Source organism: Triticum dicoccoides, chromosome 7B (genome assembly GCF_002162155.2).
Source record: "Triticum dicoccoides isolate Atlit2015 ecotype Zavitan chromosome 7B, WEW_v2.0, whole genome shotgun sequence".
NCBI classification, from domain to species: domain Eukaryota; kingdom Viridiplantae; phylum Streptophyta; class Magnoliopsida; order Poales; family Poaceae; genus Triticum; species Triticum dicoccoides.
In genome coordinates, this window is record NC_041393.1 from 695,003,624 (window position 1) to 695,024,880 (window position 21,257).

Consider the following 21,257-nt stretch of genomic DNA (forward strand, 5'->3'; position numbering starts at 1 on the left):
ATATGATCCAAGAATAGAAAGTATGTTAGCTTAGGCCTCTCCCTCATATGAAATTACAATGACGATTACTAGTCTTGTTAACAATTGCCTAGGATAATTCCGCACACCGACCCGTCATTATTCCACACTCGCTATTTATAATATTTAGCAATATTTTCTAACTATATGATAACAACACCTACTTTTATATTTTAGCTCTCCGATACCATGCCAAGTTATCCTCTTCATACCCACAACGTAGTTTTATTTCTCGTTTCTAGTCGGAAGCAAACGTTCGGTGTATGTAGAGTCGTATCAGTGGCAGATAGGGCTTGAGAGAATATTGATCTTACCTTTAGCTCCTTGTGGGTTCGACACTCCATACTTATCACTTCCACCTTTGGAAATTGCTACGATGATTCCCTGCACTTGGGGATTATCAAGCTCTTTTCTGGCGCCGTTGCCGGCGAGCAATAGCGTGGGGTTGATATTCTCGTGTGTGCTTGTTTGCTTGCTCCAGTAAGTAGATTTTGTTTTTTTGCTTTTTGTTTCTGTTTAGTTGTGGGTGAAACATATAAAAAATAAAGAATGAAAATACAAAAAAAATTTACTTGCCTCTTATGCCTAAAAAGTTTTTCAAAAATAGAAGTGATTGGAAAGTTATGCATTGAAGAAGTGAGGGTCGACCCTGAGCACTTGTGTTCATGCTCATGAAAACAATGTAGAATTTTTCATGGAAGTTTCTCTGTAAATAATTATCTCCTTGTATATATCCATTGTATTATAAAAATAATGTGCCAAGCTTTGGTTTTAGGATGATTAGATTGCTTGTTTACTTTGTGCAGTACAAAAACAGAAACTTTGGTTGTAGCACGTGAATTTACATTTTTTACTGGAAAGTGAAATGGGTCTGAAACTTTTTGCACATTACTTCTGTAGAAATTGTTTAAATTTTCATATTTGTTCTAGTATTTTTGGAGTTACATAAGTATACTAAACTTCCAGATTACTACAGACTGTCCTGTTTTTGAAAGATTCTGTTTTCTATGTGTTGATCGCTTATTTTGATGAGTTTATGGGTAGTATCGGGGGGTATGAACCATGGTGAAGTTGGAATACAGTAGATAAAGTGATAATATGAAATTGGAATGAGTTTGCAACAGTACCTAAAGGTAGTGATTTGCTTTAGTATACTAACGGATCTCACAAAGTTTTTATTAAGTTTTTGTGTTCGAAGAACAAGGAGTTACCGATGTGAGAAGAATAAAGAGAGTCAAGAGTTCAAGCTTGGGGATGACCAAGGCACCCCAAGTAAATATTCCAAGGACACTCAAGCATCTAATCTTGGGGATGCCCTGGTTGGCATCCCATCTTTCTTCTTCAACAATTATCGGTGTACCTCGGTTTTTGTTTTGTTCACATGATTTGTGTCCTTTGTGTTTTTATTTTTCTTTAAGAACCATGCTAGTATGATATGGCCCTTCATCAATTTATAGAATGATTCATGTGCTTCACTTATATCTTTTGAGTATGACCTTATAGAATGCTCTTCGTGGTTCACTTAGATCTTTTGAGTATGGTTTTATAGAAAGCTTCGTGTGCTTCACTTATATATTTTGAGCTTGGATATTGGTTAGTCTATATTAATTGTAGAATGCTCCATGAACTTCACTTATATCTTTTGGAGTATGAATAATACTATCATCTAAAGCGGGTTTGGAATAGTGTCAACTTTAGGAATTAGTGACCCCACTATTCCGAACGAGAAGAATTTTGCTTATGTGGAGAGTAGAAAATTCTCTATGCTTGTAGATCATGAAAAGAATGCTTTATGTGATGGTTATATTGATGAATTCATTCATGATGCTACTGAAAAATATTATGAGGGAGGAATATATGCTTGTAGGAGTTGCAATAATATCAAGTTTCCTCTCTATGTGCTTAAAGTTTTGAAGTTATACTTGTTTTGCCTTCCTATGCTAGTTGATTCTTGTTCCTATAAATTATGTGCTCACAAAATCCCTAGGCATAGGAAGTGGGTTATATTTAAATGTGCTAGTCATATTCTTCATGATGCTCTCTCTATGTTTCAATTCTTTTCTTCTATGTGAGCATCATTGAAATCATCATGCCTAGCTAAAAGGCATTAAAGAAAAGCGCTTGTGGGGAGACAACCAATTTTTACCCTTACTATTTTTGTGCGTTCACATGATTAAGCTACTGTAGTAATCATGTTTTATAGCTTTTGTTTCAATAAAGTGCCAAGTAAGACCTTTGGGAAGACTTGGGGGAAAGTTAATGTGATCTTGCTGTAAAAAACAGAAACTTTGTGCTCACGAGATTAGCTGCCATTTTTTTTACAGAAGAGTGATTTTGAGTTGATTCTTTTTGCAGAATATTAATAGACAAATTCCTCATTTCCACCAATTTATTTCATAATTTTTGAAGTAGCAGAAGTATGGTTGCTGTTCAGATCATTACAGACTGTTCTGTTTGTGACAGATTCTGTTTTCATTGCATAGTTTGCTTGTTTTCTAGTTTCTTTGGATTATATTTCTCAATATAAATTGTAGAAATGATATGGTACAGTAGGCATTGTGTGAGAACAATTACGAACCTTGTCTTTGACAGTACCAAAGTGAATGGTTTACTCTTTATCATACTAACCTATCTCACGAAGTTCCGTTAAGTTTTGTGTGATTGAAGTTTTCAAGCTTTGGGTGAGATATCGGTATGAGGAGAATAAGGAGCAGAAAGACCCTAAGCTTGGGGATGCCCAAGGCAACCCAAGGTGATATTCAAGGAAGACTCAAGCGCCTAAGCTTGGGGATGCCCCGGAAGGCATCCCCTCTTTCGTCTTCAAAACTATCGGTATACCTTACTCAGAGCTATATTTTTATTCGTCACATGATATGTGTTTTTCTTGGAGCGTATTTTCAATTTTACTTGCTGTTTTAATAAAATCATTAGATCTGAAATATTGAATGAAAAAGAATCCTCCCATGGCTAGTTAATTATTTGACTACTCAGTGTTCTTCACTTATATCTTTTGGAGTAGTTTGTCATTTACTCATGTGCTTCACGTATATCCTATGAGTAAATGGTTGAATGATTGAATATCATAAATCTGAATTTATATATGTTTCATATGCTTATATCATGGGGAGTAATGACTAGTAAACTTATTTGAAAGTTAGCAAACACAGAATTGGTCACTTGAACAATTCATGAAAGAATATTGAAGGAAGAGAGATTTTCACATATAAATATACTATCTTGGACATCTTTTGTAATTGTGAGCACTCATTAAAATATGACATGCTAAAAGATTGATGTTGGACAAGGAAGACAACGTAATGGGTTATGTTTCCTTATATCCGAAATAAAGTATATTGTCATGGATCATCCAACATGCCGAGCTTGCCTTTTCCCCTCATGATAGCCAAATTCTTTGCACCAAGTAGAGACACTACTTGTGCTTCCGAATATCCTTAAACCCGGTTTTGCCATGAGAGTCCACCATATCTACCTATGGATTGAGTAAGATCCTTCAAGTAAGTTGTCATTGTTGCATGCAGTAAAAAAATGCTCTCTAAATATGTATGATCTATTAGTGTGGAGAAAATAAGCTTTATACGATCTTGTGATATGGAAAAAATAAAAGCGACGGACTGCATAATAAAGGTCCATATCACAAGTGGCAATATAAAGTGACGTTCTTTCGCATTAAGATTTTGTGCATCCGACTATAAAAGCACATGACAACCTCTGCTTCCCTCTGCGAAGGGCCTATCTTTTATCCTTGTCTTATACCTTATACAAGAGTCATGGTGATCTTCACCTTTCCTTTTTTACATTTTATCCTTTGGCAAGCACATTGTGTTGGAAAGATCTTGATATATATATATATATATATCCACTTGGATATAGGTTTTCATAAATTATTATTGTTGACATTACCCTTGAGGTAAAAGGTTGGGAGGCGAAACTATAAGCCCTATCTTTCTCTATGTTTGATTAAAACTTTGAACCCATAAATATCACATGAGTGTTAGCAATTGTGAAAGATTAAATGATAGTTGAGTATGTGGAGTTTGCTAAATTAAAGCTCTGATATAGACCCTTCCTAAAAATAAGATGAATTGCAATTGTTTGATGACTGAGAATATAGTTTGTTAGTTTCAAGAAAGTTTATGATCTATACTTTAACATGTGAATAGCTTGTTACTTGATCATGAGAAGTTTCATGAGTTGAGCTACTGTTATGATATATAATGATGCTAGAAAAAGTGGTTGGAATTATCATTGATCAAACTTAAGAACTTGCTAGCATTCACACTTCAAAAATTATTTCTTTTATCATTTACCTACTCGAGGATGAGCAGGAATTAAGCTTGGGGATGTTGATATGTCTCCAACGTATCGATAATTTATGAAGTATTCATGCCATGTTTACAATTGTTTTATATGATTTTGGTATGATTTGATTAGAACTAACCCGGACTGACGCTATTTTCAGCAGAACTACCGTGGTGTTGTTTTTGTGCAGAAATAGAAGTTCTCGGAATGCGCTGAAAATCAACGGAGATTTTTTCTGGAAAATATAAAAAAATACTGGAACAAAATCTACCGGAGGGGAGTTCCGTGGGCCCCACGAGGGTGGGGGGCGTGCCCACCCCCCTAGGCGCGCCCCTGTGCCTTGTGGACTACCCGTGGGCCCCTCTGACTTGTTCTCGATGCCAACCTCTCCTATAAATACCGAAACCTCCAGAAATTAACCTAGATCGGAAGTTCCGCCGCCGCAAGCCTCTGTAGCCACGAGAAATCAATCTAGGCCCTCTCTGGCACCCTGCTGGAGGGGGCCATCATCACCGGAGGCCATGGAGGAGGATCCCGGAGGGGCCATCATCGCCATGAAGGCCAAGGACCAGAGGGAGAACCTCTCCCCATCTAGGGGGAGGCCATGGAGGAGGAAGCACAAGGGGGAGAACCTCTCCTCCTCTCTCTTAGTGGCGCTGGAGTGCCATTGGGAGGGGAATCATCGCCGCAGTGATCGTCTTCATCAACATCACCACCATCATCACCATCCTCATCTCTTTTACGCGGTACACTCTCCCGTATCCCGCTGTAGGGTGTTGCAATACGTTCATAATTCACTTATAGTGGGTTGCTTGAGTGACAGAAGCATAAACCCGAGTAAGGGGGTTGTTGCGTATGGGATAAAGGGGACTTGATGCTTTAATGCTATGGTTGGGTTTTACCTTAATGATCTTTAGTAGTTGCGGATGCTTGGTATTGTTCCAATCATAAGTGCATATGATCCAAGAAGAGAAAGTATGTTAGCTTATGTCTCTCCCTCATATGAAATTACAATGACGACTACCGGTCTTGTTAAGAATTGCCTAGGATAATTCCGCACACCGACCCATCATTATTCCACACTCGGTATTTACAATATTTAGTAATATTTTCCAACTATATGATAAGAGCACCTAGTTTTATATTTTAGCTCTCCGATACCATGCCAAGTTATCCTTTTCATACCCACAATGTAGTTTTATTTCTAGTTTCTAGTCGGAGGCAAACGTTTGGTGTACATAGAGTCGTATCAGTGGCAGCAGTGGCGGAGCTAGCATTTGACATTAGGGTGGTCCGCCTTAATTTTTTTTGATAACTAATATGACATGTGAACATTCTAACTAATTATCAATAGCACATAGAAATAGATCAATATGGTCTTACGAACACACTAAAATTCTCAATTAATTCTCAGTTTTGCATAAAGAAGCCTACATAGTAAATAGTACATGGACCATAGCACATACCTTGAGAAGTTCAAAAGGACTATCTTTCTGGCCTACGTTTTTGCATTCCCATGAAGGTATCGATTATGTCATCTTCATTCACCTCAGAGAAAGCATCCCTCTCAATGTATGTGACTAGGCAATCATCCAAAAGACTATCACCCATCTTATTTCTCAACTTGTTCTTGACAAAACTCATGGCAGAAAATGCTCTCTCAACATTTGCCGTTGCCACCGGGAGAATCAATACCAATTTTAAAAGCAAGTACACCAAATGATGAACTATATGTCTCCCTGTTTGGACAAGCTTAACCAAGAGATCAACAAGATTTCCAAGGCCTTGGAAGTTCTCATCATTTCTCATGTCGTCAATATAGTTATCAAGTTGTAGTTCAAGGTGTATCAAGTCGGCACTTGAAAAGTCTTTGGGATAAAAATCAGCAAGTCTTCGTACCTTGTGTGCATCAAAAGAAACAAATGAGTTAAAGAGATTATGTACCAATTTTGAAAGCAATACAAATTTTAGAAGCAAGTTTGCATACCTTTTGTGCATCAAAAGCAGCAAATGAGTTGGCGGGATTCAAAGCAGACATACAAGATAGCAGCTCCATATTGATCTCATCAAACCGATTTTCAAGCTCTTGACTAATTTGATCAATGACTCCAAGAAAAACTTCTCTTCTGAAGTGATCATCATTTGTTTGGGGTCGAGCAAACCGTGTTGATCTTCCATAAGGCACATAATTATCTTCCATTATAGGAACTTGAATGCCATGCTTGTTACAAAACAGTGTGACCTTTTGCAGAAATGCATCCCACCCATTATCCCTAAGCTCTTGTATTCTACCTTTTGCAGTTCTAACAAGTGCCATTGCAGTAAGAATATCTTGGTCTCTTCTTTGCAAACAATCAGACAAATCACTGTGTATCCAAGAATGACAAGCATCAAGTGTGCATTGAAAATAAAGTCAAATGACTCGAACACTCCAATAATAGTATGAATTTTGGGCCAATCACTTCTTTGTGAAGCATCTTGTCCAAGAGTTATGAGCACATCACGGATTGTGGGATACATAGCAATAATGTTAAGAACAATTTTGTAATGAGAGCCCCACCGAGTATCACCAGGCCTAGGTAACCCCATCTCTTGATTCAAACCACTCCCAGTTTCTAACTCACCACATTCAAGTAGTTTTAGGATATTCTGAAGTCTAGCATCTCGAAGCATGTCATGACGCTTACAAGACACTCCAATAACATTCAGTAATAAAGACACTCGATCAAAAAACCACACACAATCATCATTTCCCTTGGAAACAACAACAAGAACTAGCTGGAGTTGATGTGCAAAACAATGAATATAATAGGCAGAAGGCGACTCTTTCATGATCAATGTTTTCAATCCTTTAATTTCTCCTCTCATATTACTAGCCCCATCATATCCTTGTCCACGAATTTGTGTTATAGTCAAACCATGATCAGTAAATAAAGTTTCAATTGCTTCCTTAAGTGACAATGAAGTAGTGTCACTTACATGAACAACTCCAAGAAAGTGCTCAGACGGCCTCCCTACTTTATCAACAAAACGCAAGCATAAAGTTAGTTGTTCTTTATGTGATACATCACTAGACTCATCAGCTAGAATAGCATAGTGCTCATCACCAAGTTCATCAATAATTTGCTTTCTAGTAAGTTGTGCACAACATTGAATAATCTGATGTTGTATCTGATGAGATGTCAATTGGCAGTTACCTGGTGCATTCTTAAAAACATACTTATTCACCTCCTCACTATTTGCTGCAAGCCACTTCAATAGCTCAAGGAAGTTTCCTCTATTGCTAGACTGTTCACTTTCATCATGCCCACCAAATGCCAATCCTTGATGAAGAAGAAACTGCAAGCATCTAAGTGAATACTTCAACCTCATCTTGTAAAGACGTAGATCCTCACTGTTCACCTTCACAAAAAGATCATCAATTGCTGCACGAGGATTCACAAATAAGTTATATCTCTCTTGAGCTGCATTATGCACACTTGATACGCAACCAACATGGTTAAGAAGAGCATCCTCTCTATTCCAATTACTCCAACCACCATCAGTAAATGCATTAGTTCCCTTACCACTAGTTTTTTTCTCTTTGAACAAGTAACATACAAAGCAAAATGCAGATTCCTTCTTGATACTATATTCAAGCCAACTATGATTATGAAGCTACAAAGGATTGAATGAACGTTATCTACTCCTAATTGTTCTTTTTTTAAAGTCATGTGCATAAGGTTTGAATGGCTTTTTAAGGATATATGATCTTCGAACAACGTCTTGATCATTGATAGGATAACTTGCAATGGGTAGCCTGTCCCCGGGATCATGTTTAAGACGACTAAAATCATAAACCGGTGGTGATGGCGGTGACACATCCTCGGTTTGCTCTATGGTCACATTTTACATAGACAATGTTGGTTCTTCAATTTGCTCTTCGATCACAACTGGCATACAACAACTTCGCGGGTCTGCTCTTCAGCCATATCCGACAGATTCTCTGCCTTCTTCTTCTTCCCTATCTTCATAGCTTCTCTTTGGAAAAGAGAAATAATGTCTGCTGACCTCTTCATTCTTCAACAAATCTGCAAGAATACTACTTTCTATCAGTATTGCTTCCTATCAATAAAGCTAATTGAGGCAGAACATACTACATAGTGCAAAAAAGCAAACCCTAAATCATAAATTTGGGGTAAATCATGAATTTGCTATATTTGTTTCCAGTACCTCACTGCAGCCGGATTTGGAGGGGGTCGAGGGCAAGGCCGCCAGTCAGCCAGGCAGCCGGACTCCGGCAGGGCGGCACCGCGGCAGGGTCAAGGCGCAGCCGTGCGCTGGGACAGGGGGCCAGGGGCTCGCCGCGCGCGCAGGGAGATGTGCCCGGAGCCCTGGATCGAGGGCCTGGCGGGCGGGCTAGAGAAGAAGCGGGAGCCGGCAGCTTCCTCGGCGGCTGGGCGGCGGCAGGGGCGCTGGGCTCGAACGGCGGCGACCGGCGAGGAACGGCGAGACGCGGCGGCTATCGGGGATTTGGGGTCGAGGCGTCGAGCAGGTGCGAGAGGGAGCAGGCGTCGGGGAACTGGACCCAAATTGGATATGGACCTGCTCTGTTTATTAGGCTGTTTTTTTTTCTGGCCCATTTATATCTATATGTATATGTGTTGTCTCAGAATCCCAGGGTGGGCCGCGGCCCATCCTGGCCACCCTGTACATCCGCCACTGCTGTAGGCAGAACAGAACTGCAGATTTCAGAGGAGAGCAGGACTGCAGTGGTGAGATGGGCTGGAAGATGCGGGGGTCTATTTGTAGGAGGGGAGGAGGGGTTGATGGAAGGAGTTGAAGACTTGCGGTCCAGAGGTCAAAGACTTTTTTACTCCATAATTTCTGCAGCTACTGCATTTGTTTCGGCGATGTCAATGTTTGTGTCTGCTTGTGCCATCGGCCCATGGTTCCTCTTCCATGAGACGAGAGCAAAACCACGGGCCGTCTTGTTAATTTTTCGCTTTGTTGTTTTCTCAGCAAATGTTCGAGCATGAAGATATCATCTGAATTACAAAGGAGAGTAGTCTCTTGCTTTGTTCGGTTGCATGGCCATGGAGAGAGTATCCTTTTACTTCCTTTGACCGGGACGGATTGAGAGTGCCTTCATCGTCTCAAACGGTGAAAATGTGGTCTGTACGAAATATTATCGCGCGTTTAAAAAGAAGAGAGAAAGAACTACAGAGATCGAAGGTGTGGATTTTCTAGGGTCCAGGCAATGGATGTCTATAGTTTCTGACGTTTTTGGTTTCGTTCCCCTCCATCAAATTTCCCTTTTTGTTTCCATTGCATTCTCAAATGTCAACATATCTGTTCCTGGCATAGCCCATGACCCAGGCTATGTTCCTGGTTGTGTTTTTGTTGCTTTCTCACCTAATGTTGGAGCTACATGATATTTATCATCTGTATTCAAAAAGGGCTCTTAGCATTGTTCAGGTCATATCTCAGATTAATGCCTTCACAACAGGTCATATCTCAAATTAATGCCTTCGCCTCAATTCTAATGAAATTATTCTGATGCACCGAAAGCGTATGTTCATTCTATCACTAATTGCATCATGCCGTGATATTATGAACTAATAGATGGTTGGTCGAATGAGTGAGGCGATTTGGAGCCCAGGGCCAATAAGCCCATTTTTGTAAAGAAATTTTGTCTAAAAGTTAGCACGTTCGCCTACACTGGACTGCTGACTTTCGCCTTGACCGTGCCGTGCGCGTTGGCCGGTGTGGTGCTGGTTGTGCCCATGCCCGTGCGTGGGAAGAGATGGAGGATCATGCTACCTCCTCATGTCGCTCAACGAGGAATCATGGGAGACGACAACGACGTGCACATGCATCGGGTCCGGCTTCGTCCTATGCTTCCTCCAGCTTCATGGTCGATGGTAACAAGCCGAGGAGGTGCTCCATGGTGACGCTTGGAGATGGGCGACGGTTGACGAAGGTGGTCTACGATGGCCGACGGAGGCGGCGCTAGTCGTGCCCTCGTGCAGCTTGAGCGGGTGGCGGCTCAGGGTGATGGGAAGAGAGAGACCGTGCGTCCTCTCCTCTCCCCAAGCGACTTCGTATTGGTCTTGGGCCAAAAGTCAGTCCAACCGAGCTAGACCGGTCCAAAACCAAAATGGACCGATTGAGCTTCGGGCTGGAAATGGCAGCTCAGATGCCTTGGGATATTTGACATTGAGCGACATCACAATCCAATATATTTGGCATTGATCTTTTTTGTTTATTTATTGGACTCTCCAAAACTGATGACAGCAAATTGGGTTAGCCATTACAAAAACGAAGGAATCAAGTCTGCCCGCCGGTGTCGGCATTGCAGTTCTCCGGGGTGAAGTAGACCCTGCTGGCAGTGAGGTCGTAGACGAATAGGATGCCCAATAGAAAAAAAAACAGAGGACAAGGGTAGGAGTCAATGGCAAACAAATGAAAGGCTAGTCCAAGAGGAGAAGAAAAATAAACAACCCAGGGGAACAGGTGGGATGGTGGAACAACAAATATACTAGTACTAATTAAAATACACGGTGACCGAAGGTGACTGTATTTCTCAGCCGCCTAAACTATAGGCGCGCGCTATGTTTTACCCTAAGAGGCCAGGAGTGTCATATTGAAATCCCCAGCATTGGTAAGACCCATTCCTCCAAAAGATTGCTAAGCCAAACCCCAATTGACCAAGTGGTATTTACGAACATCTCCCAAGTTACAAAAAAAGTGTCATCTGAGAAGTGATATAATTTATAGCCCATTTTGGAAATTTTGTAAGAGACATTAAGTAAGAAGGGATAACACGCAAGTGCAAAGCATGACAAGTCTTCAGTGCGGTCTTTTGGCGCTCAAGCATCAGGGAGGCCGCTATTTTGAAGAAATTCACAAAACCCATTTTAAAGTATCAAAAAAATCAAAAACAATCCATGGAAATTCATATGTATTCTGCACGAACGTGTGAAAACTCATTTGAAAATATTATGATTTGTAGGCTGTAATTAAGAAAACAAAATTCCGGCCGGCCAACAAAAATGGTCGGCCCGTTTTGGAAATACGTATTCTCCCTTTTTTGTACTCCATGCGTGAAGGTATAACGTTATGAAATTCTGCACATACTTAGTGTACATGTGTATGTGTGTTCAAGAAACCGAAAAATTTCACGCTGCGGAAATTTGTATTTTGAAAACGAGCTCCCTGCAGCTCGAGCACCGTCGGCATTTTTCTATAAGAAAGATATTTGATCTTTTTGTTTGTTAATTATTGCACTCTCAATATAGTTTAATTTTCCTTTTATTTCAGAGACAGACGGTTAACCACATCGAATTGGGTTGACCGCTACTGGAACAGAAGATCAATCCTAGACGCCAGTGTCGGCATTGCAGTTTTCAGGGGCGAAGTACACCCTGCCGGCGGCGAGGTCGTAGACGAAGCGCGTGCCCACTTGCGTCGCTGGGCCGATGACGGTAATCTGCGGGTTCGGTGTCACGGTGAGGCACATGTCTTGATCCTGCAGGACAAACAGCTTATTCGGCGTGAGCACAAGGTCCTGCTCGGATTCGAAGTGCAGCGTCACCGTCGGCCAATGCAACAAGATGGCGCGGGTCGCGCGGAAGCAGAGACCGAAGTTGTGGCGGGGTACGCGCGGCACCCCGAGCCTCCTGCCGTGCTCCGCCAGGGCGCGCTCCAGGATGTCGTACGCAGGCCTGATCATGAACGTACCCCCCAGAACATCCCGGCGTCAAGCACGCAACCACTGTGCCAACTGCCATCCGCGAGCTTTCGGCGCCTGAACACCTCCGCCAGGTTGCCGCCCAGCCGCGTCCTGCCAAAGCTGATGCCGGCGAGGTTGACGTAGTAGGCGCTCGCCTCGGGGTAGAGCAGCCTGGTGCTCTTCATGTGCCTCGTGTCGACCGGGATGTCGCTGCCGAACCGGAGGAACCCGTGCCGGTTCCCCTGCGGGAAGAAGAGGCAGTAGGAGAAGCGATGCAAGCCGCCACGGCCCAGTAACCAGATGAGCGACGGGTACGTCTTGCCCAGGGCGAGGATGCCGGCAAGCACTCCGTGGCTTCTGAAACGCTCGCTGGTGTGCGCGCAGCCGATGACGACGGCGGGTTCGACCGCCGGCGCGGCGCCATGGCCCGAGGCCGCGAAGGACATGGTCTCATGGCCGAGCACACCGCTTGCACTCGTGACACCGAGGAACATGGGGTTGCTCCTGAACCTGCACACGCTGCCCCCCGGCGGCGAGCAAAGGTGGTTGGTGGGCGCGAGCGGGTGGAATGACGGCGAGGCCGTCGGGTCGAAGGGCGGCGGCACCTGCTGAAACGGGTTTTGGATCGGCACGCACTGCATCCACGTCAGGCTCTGGGTCATCTCCATCGCGAGGGTGTACGTGCGGCGGCCATGGCCCGTCCCGACGGTGGTGATGATGTTGTACCTCTCTTTGTGAGGCATGTGCGGCCGAAGTACGTTGGGGGCGTGCTCAACTGGCTCGTTCAGGTGCACGAAGCCGTCGTCGTCGACGTGGATGGTACTGTTCCAGCCGGGGCTAGGGACCAGGCGCAGGCTAAAGCCCTTGCTGCGGCCTGATGTGGCATCGTCAAAAGCGACGACGACGGTAGGATGGAGGAGCGCCGCAAGCACCAGATGGAGGAGAAGAGCGTGATTGGAGAGCTCCATGGATGTGGCTGTTGGAGAGTTAACTTGTTGGCTCGTGCACACAATAGTGAGCACTCTTTTGTGTATGGGTTGGCTGCATTTATAATGAACCAAGAATCCTTTGTTGAGATTTGCATATCCCTTGTACACTTCTATGTACAGAAGGATTTGGCAGCATTTCTATGTATCTATCTATCTATATCTATACATCTATACATCTATACATCTATCTATATCTATATATCTATATATCTATTTATACATCTGTCTATGGGTCTATCTATCTATCTATACATTAGAGACTCTAGAAATTCTCATGTTAATCAGAAAATACGAGACGTTAATCTGGTGAGACCGAGTTATTATGCTTTAGATATGTCCATTTAATATCCATATTAATCAAAAAATACGAGATGTTCATCTGGTGGGACCGAATTATTACGGTGTAGATCAACCAATGAAACCCTTGGTTGTAATTCCGTTCAATTCTACGAAAATATTTTTGTTCTTAAAAGGCCCACATCCATGTAGAGAAGGGTCTGAGTGCATTTATTGTGAATCCAAAATCCCTATTTGGGGTTTGCGTATACCTTACAACCCTCCATGTATACGAGGGATTGGCTGCATTCAATATGAATCCAATATCCCTTATTGACACTAGTCATCAACCCGTGCTGCTGCATGAGCTATTAAATATTGAAAGAAAATAATTTATTATTGTAGGCTTGATATGATACCTTTTGTCAATGAATCCTATTATTATTTGAATGTCGGCAAATATGATTTGTTTGGAAAGATAATTGTGCATCACCATGTATAGTTTTCTCTCGATCGTCGTAAGATGTTCTTAAGTTAGGTTTAGATAAGAGGGTTGATTACTATTGACATGCTTGTGATATGTAATCTAGAAATACCTTTTTTAACACATAGCTAAAGCAACTTCTAAATGATAGATCGTGTTAAGCAACCTCGTATCTCTTCTTATCGGTTCCATGAGAAAGTTCTAGCTACAAAGGTAACCCATGCATGCATAATACATTCACATGGATTGGAGTTTTAAGCATTTTTATCAATGCGAGCAGGCAAGAATTGAAGTACAATCGAAAAATGAGCAGGACTTAATCACTATCATGATATTTGATTATTAAGCAAAGATAGGATGGGATTAGATTAACAGGGGAGCTTTAATGCACCTGCTTGTACTGAATCTGCGGTTTCTTAGTGTGTATATGATGGACAATTGACGTAGAAGTGTGGACCTTCACACAGACCAATTCAGTTGACCGGATTTCAGAAGATGTATGTGCTATTGCATGCATGGTGCATTTGTGATTCTTTATCATTCTTTACCTCAGATCAAACATCCCAAAAATTAATAGCTATATATTGGAATAAGCGTGCCAGGAGTTATATAAGAAACTCTGTTATATTGTGATTTTGTGCCACCATATGGACCTAAACATTTTGTTTAATAGTTTGATGGATTGGCGCATTATTTTTGTATTTCTTATCATGCCAGTTTCAAACTCTTACCCATAAGAAAAGGCAAATATTCATATTCATCTGATCAATTGGTATATTTTCGGTATTGATCTTAACACTACTTGATGGATGATGCGAAGGGGAGTGCATCGCATGAAGGCAGCTGGGGAAACCCTATCTCGGCTTGGTGTTGTGTGTCGTGAGCAGTGACGACGACGCCTCTTGTCGCCGTAATCCTTGTTAAAGGCGTCCCTGCAATGCTTCTCTCCTCCAGTCGTGATCTTTGCTTCAGGGGAAACCCTTGCCCCATTCTCGGGACACATAATTGCGGTGATTTCCTCACCGATGACCTTCTTGAAGGCATTGTCTTGGAGCTGACTTGATCGCACAAGCCAGAGCTAACTTGTTCGGTGTTACTCTTAAGTGAGATCTATGGAAGGTAGCTTGAGGCAGAGGACATAGATGTGCAGTGGCACCGGTGGTTTTTGTTGGCGGGGTTAGCAGTCTCAGATAGTGAGAAGTCGATGGTCATAATCCCATCTACAGGTATGTAGGCGGCAGCGTCGGTCTCCTGTGTCCTGGTAAGGCGGTTCTCCACTTGGGCGATTAGGCGAAGGTGTGCTCCTACACTATTAAGTGATTGTCGAGACGGGGCCGGGAATCTTGGAACTTTATATTGGCAGCAATGTTGATTTTGTTTTGCTGCCTGATTCTGCCACCATAGACGAGCACCACCGGCGATAGCGGCCCCCAGCGCCCAAGCAAAGCAACAACACCTTTTTGTGCGGAGACGGGCAGTGGATCAACCGGTGGCTGCAGAATCTGCAAACTCGGGTTGGTCGAGCTGCAACGGCGTCCAGGCACTAGTAGAAAAAGGGCCTATTGTCCCGGTTGGTAAGGGCCTTTAGTCCTGGTTGGTGAACCGGGACTAAAGGGTCGGTACTAATGCCTCCCCCCTTTAGTCCCGGTTCAATCCAGAACCGGGACAGAAGGGCCTCCACGTGGCCTGTCCCCTGAGCCCAGGCAGGAGGGCCTTTGGTCCCGGTTGGTGGCACCAACCGGGACCAATAGGCATCCACGCGTCAGCGTTTATGTGGCTGTGGTTTTTGTTTTTTTTGAAAGGGAGGGGGGGTTTGGAGGGTTAATTTAGGTGTTTCATATATTGTGCTATAGCTAGCTAATTAATAAAGAGAAGTGTCCTCTCTTTTGTCCGTGCTTGGTCGACGTTACGTACCATACATACATACGTATAGAGAGGACTAGCTAGACACGCTAGCTAGCTAGTAAGCAAACAGAAGATCGTCATGAACATATATGCATACAGAGAGAAGTGATATCGACCACCTCTCCTTCTCCGAGAGATTGGTCGAACAAACAAGTTCTCGTATATCTATCCGACACTACCGGCTACATATATACAATAATTATCTTTTACAAATATATAATCTCCTAAAATACGGACGCGTGGTCCACATAGTATTCTCCGTCTTCAGCGATCACGTGGTCAAGAAAGAATGCCGCCAATTCCTCTTGAATTGCTCGCATGCGATCTGGTGCTAGGAGTTCATCCCACATCCGAAACATCTAATTTTAAGAAGGGGGTCAATACATATATATATATATATATATATATATATATATATATATATATATATATATATATATATATATATATATATGAATGAATGAAACTCAACACAAATGATGGTAATAAAATAAAATTGTGAATATTGTTATTTACGCACTTCATATTGTTTGTCGGAGTAGCCCCGCTCACAGGTCGTGGCGGATGGACTCGCAAATGTAGTATCCACAGAAATCATTCCCTTGTTCCTGCCACAACCACTTTACAAGAAATAGAGGTCAATCAAACTGATAATAAGCAAGCATGCTAAATGGTATTGATGAAACTAGCGCTTGAATCACTAGGAGATGCCTGGAATATGCTACTATATAGTACTTACTTTCGGGTGCCTAAATTGCAGCTTCTTCGGTAGTCCCGGAGCTTTTTTGGTGAATTTTCTCCAAGCCCTGCCATACAAAGAAAACAATTACTTGATATCAGAAATGAACAAATTAAGTTGCTGATATGGTGGATAATGATCGATTTAACTTACTTCTCGAGCATTTTAGTCATGTCCGCATACTCCTTGGGATCTTTTCGCTTGGAGTCTAAGACAGTTACTACTCCCTTCTCAAGCTTAATCTCTAGGAGAATATAGTGGTAGCTGCGCACACATGCATAACTCATCAATATTACATTACTATAACCTGGACTAATAAGGAAACCGAATATGCCACAAGACAGTAACACTCACTTGAAGTTGTAAGGAAAGAGTATTATATCTTTGTGTTCATTTATTTCCAACGATCGTAGCAAGTTGGCCTCGGTTTCTTGGGCACGATATTGAACCTCAGTTGCATCTATGCGATACGTGTTAATGAACCCAATATCTCCCACTTATCTTTTCTTCAATTCGGCGATCTTCAATCTGCATAATATAGTAAGGATAATTATAAATACATGCAAATGAAAGGGCTGAGTTATATAGAGATACTTAATGACGGAAGTAGTACTACTTACAGATAGTAGGAGGTGACCGTTGCTTTATCGATGGCCAATTGATTGAAAAACTGATAGAACTCCTCAAATGGAATAGGCAACAGTTCAATTCCAAGGAGGTCATGCTCCTTTTTAACTCTCATATACAAAGTATTCCTCCCCTCAGACTCTTTGCAGGTTTTCATGTACCAATCATGCAATCTTCACATCATCGTTGATAGAGAACTTTCATCTTTGACGAGAGGCTTCCCGTACTCGTATCTTTGTATCTGCACCTCCATGATATCATAATGTACATCGTCGGGCAGGTAATTTGCAGGATTGCCATAATCGGGCACCATCCTCGGATCGACGATGTCGCTAGCAGGCACCTTGAGCGGGGGGCACGATTGCTTCGCTTGTTCGCCGAGCTGGGCAATTTGTTTCCCAGCTCGTCGTTCTTTCATCCTTTGATCACTTTTAGTACTTCCCGACCTCTCCGCTTCGGCAAATGCCTTTCCAATAATGCGCTCATAGTTGCCTTTCGGCGGAGACTTGGGTGGTTTTGTCAGGGCAGCCAGAGTGCGCTTCCCTTTCACCGGATCTACCTTCTCCTCCGGAGGTGGATGTCTCTTTGCTTTCAACCCTTGAAACCAGTCATCCACTTCGGTCTGCGCGATCTTCGCGTTTTCCTCCTCGCTCCTCTCGTACGGTAACTTCTCTGGAGTCTTCAGAGAAGGACCGAATCTGTATCTCCTCCCGCCTTTGGCTGTACTGCTAGACGCCGGCAGAGTAAACGGAGCGGATGTCTTCTTTCCTTGCTTACGAGGTGGAGGAGAAGGACTGCGACGCGCCGTAGAAGCCGGAGCGGTGGCGGGTCTCTTCCGCCCTTGCTGACGAGGCGGAGAAGGAGGAGGCTGGCAGCTCGGGCGCGCCGGCGCAGGCGGAGAAGGAGGCGGAGTGCCACCACGCGCCGGAGAAGGAGCGGGCCGAGTGCCCTGATCGTCACTCGCCGGTGGAGGAGGCGGAGTGCCCTGACTCGCCGGAGGAGGAGGAGGAGGCGGAGGCGTCCAGTTCGGAAGGTTGATGAGATCCTTCCGCCATAGGCATGGAGTCTTCAGAGCAGAACCCAGCCGATACTCCCCTTCACCGGTAGGGTGGTCAAGCCGGAGGTCCTCAAATCCCTCTGTTATTTCATCGACCATCACCTTAGCATATCCTTCTGGAATCGGCCGGCAGTGAAAAGTTGAGTCGGGTTTAGTAGGATAAACAGAGCCAACAGCCGCCTTGACATTCAAATTGCTCCATTGCGCCATAAGGTGGCAATTTTCAGCATCCGTGATAGCATCCACGGGATAGCTGGCAGGAGCCGTCAAGGCATGCTCTGGCTGAAGCAGCTCGGTGGAAGCCACGCTGCTTTTCCGCTGAGATGGCGGGGTAGCTTCGGGGGAAGCTTCGGCAGGTCGTTTGCTGCGATCTGCTTCTCGTTCCTCTAGCCCCATTACCCTTTCGTGCAGCGACTGCAGTTGGCTCTGCTCCAGTTTCTTCCTCCTCTCGTGGGTTTTGTAACCCCCTGCGTCCGGAAATCCAGCCTTCCACGAAACGGAGCCTGGCGTGCCTCGTGTCCGTCCAGGGTGCTCAGGATTGCTGAGGGCCATTGTGAGCTCGTCCTTCTCCCTGTCTGGAACGAACGTCCCTTGCTGCGCTGCTTCGATATATTGCTGAAGCTTCTTGACTGGTATGTCCAATTGTTCCTCCGTCCAAATGCACTTCCCTGTTATAGGGTCCAAGGATCCGCCGACCCCAAAGAACCAAGTCCGGCAACGTTCTGGCCAGTTCATTGTCTCTGGTTCGATCCCTTTATCAAGCAGATCATTCTCAGCCTTGGCCCACTTAGGCTGGGCTACGAGGTAGCCACCTGACCCCGTGCGATGGTGAAGCTTCTTCTTCTCAGCATTTCTCTTGTTTGTTGCCGACATTTTTTTACTCTTTTCCGATGTCTTGTGGGCAAATGCGGGCCAGTCATCTCTGATCTTCTCATATTTGCCAATGAATTCTGGTGTCTCATTTTTTTCGACATACCTATTGAGGTCTTTCTTCCAATTCCTGAATAGGTCTGCCATCTTCCTCAGAGCAAAAGACTTGATTAATGGCTCTATAACTGGCTTCTCCGGATCATCCTCCGGCGGTAGGGTGAAATTTGACTTCAGCTCAGTCCAAAGATTCTCTTCCTGCATCTCATTGACATAAGACACCTCAGGGTCTTTGTTCTTAGGCTTATACCATTGCTGGATGCTGATCGGGATCTTGTCCCTAACCAGAACCCCACACTGAGCAACAAATGCCTTCTTTGTCCGGTAGGGTTCAATCGGTTGGCCGTCGCGCGCGATTTGTATGATCTCAAACTTTTCATCCGAGCTCAACTTTTTCTTCGGGCCTCGTCTCTTTACCGAAGTTGTGCTCGATCCGGAGGGCTAGAAAAAAGAACAAAGACGAGAGTTAATTAATATGTGTACATACCAAAACAATGAATGCATCAATTAGCTAGTCAGCACAGGCTTAACTAATATATATACCTGGCCGGACTCGGTTTGGTGATCACCGGAGCCGTCCTCACGGTCTACTTCTTCACCCTCTCCTTCTTGCACCGGCATTGGGTCATCGGAGCCATGTAAATCAATGAGGAGAGGGCCAGCTGCTTCTTCACCCTCTCCTTCCAGACCATCGTTGTCGTTGAGAAACATCGAGAGGGCATCACTTCCTTCTGCGATTATGTCCCTCAACAACGCTTCTTGTGCTTCGTCTCGGGGGGTGTCCATAGTTTCTACAAATATTTACAACATGGCAATTATTATTCAAACATGACAGATATGGATATATTAGTGGCAAACGTAGAACTAGCTAGCTAATCACAATAAGGATTCGTCTAGGGTTTGGGGTGGCCTCGACAACGCTTCAAGGGTTAGGGGGTGGCCTCGAGAACGCTTCAAGCTAGGAGGGGGTAATATCGACCCCCCCACGTGTTGAAGCTATCGGGAGGGGGTCGGCGTTGAACAATACATCTATGTCCCACAAGTGACGTGGGCATCGACGTGGGCATCGACGCCCACAAGCTATTGGATTTCTTCAATACTTTGACACTATAGGAACCCTCGACCCTGAAACCTTCGACCCTTGACCCCTTAACGACCCCCGACCCTCGACCCCTCGGCGATCCTCGACACCCTCGTTATATCGACAACGACGCAATATACATATACATGGGAAAATAATGTTATCGGGGAGGGGGTATCGGTACCCCCCCCTCGTGTCAAAGTTTCTTCTTTCTCCTCTATTCCTTTCTTTCTTCTTCTCCTCTTCTTTTCTTCTTATCCCTCGAGAAAGGAAAATAAGGAAAAGGAAGAAAAGAGGAAGAAGGAAGAAGGAAGAAGAAGAAGAAAAAAAAGAAGAACAAAAAAGAGGAGAAGAAGAAAAGAATAGAGGAGAAGAAGAAAAAATAGAAATTTTTCTATTTTTTCTTCTTCTCCTCTATTCTTTTCTTCTTCTCCTCTTCTTTTTCTTCTTTTTTCTTCTTCTTATTTATTTCTCCTCTTCTTCCTATCCCCTCTTCTTCTCCTTTCTTCCTCTTCTTTTTTCCTTTTTCCTCTCATTCTTTTTCTTCTTCTTGTATTGCTTGTTTTTTTTAAATAATGTTCAAATAAAAATCTATGAACATAAAACATATATACACACAGAGAACATATATACATTTTTATAAAAATGCAAAAAACAATTATTTTTAAAAAAAAAGACATATAAATAGATATACATACATACATTTTTCTTTCATATGAACATACATACATACATTTTCTTTGCATATGACCATACATACATTTTTCTTTGCATATGACCATTCATACATTTTCTTTGCATATGCTTCGCATATAAACATACATACATATGAACATACATACATACATATAAACATAACATACATACACAAAAAATTCTAAAAATCTGCCTAAAAAAATCTAAAAATCTGCCTAAAAAAATTATATGAAAAAAAGCATACATCATCCATCCATCCATATAATGAACATATACATCATCCATCCATCCATATAATCAACATATGCATATGAAAAAAAATTATATGAAGAGGATCGAGGGGACAGGGAGGAAAGGGGGTCGCCGGAGCCGGACCGAACGGGGAGGAGGGGCGGCGTCGAGGCAGGGGCGGCAGTGGGGGCGG

The 21,257-nt window shown here is 43.3% G+C and overlaps 1 pseudogene; it reads right to left on the reverse strand.

Annotated features, from left to right (window-relative positions):
• Positions 1-11,698: 11,698 nt before the first annotated feature.
• Positions 11,699-13,020, reverse strand: LOC119337659 (annotated as a pseudogene).
• Between the last annotated feature and the right edge of the window lie 8,237 nt (positions 13,021-21,257).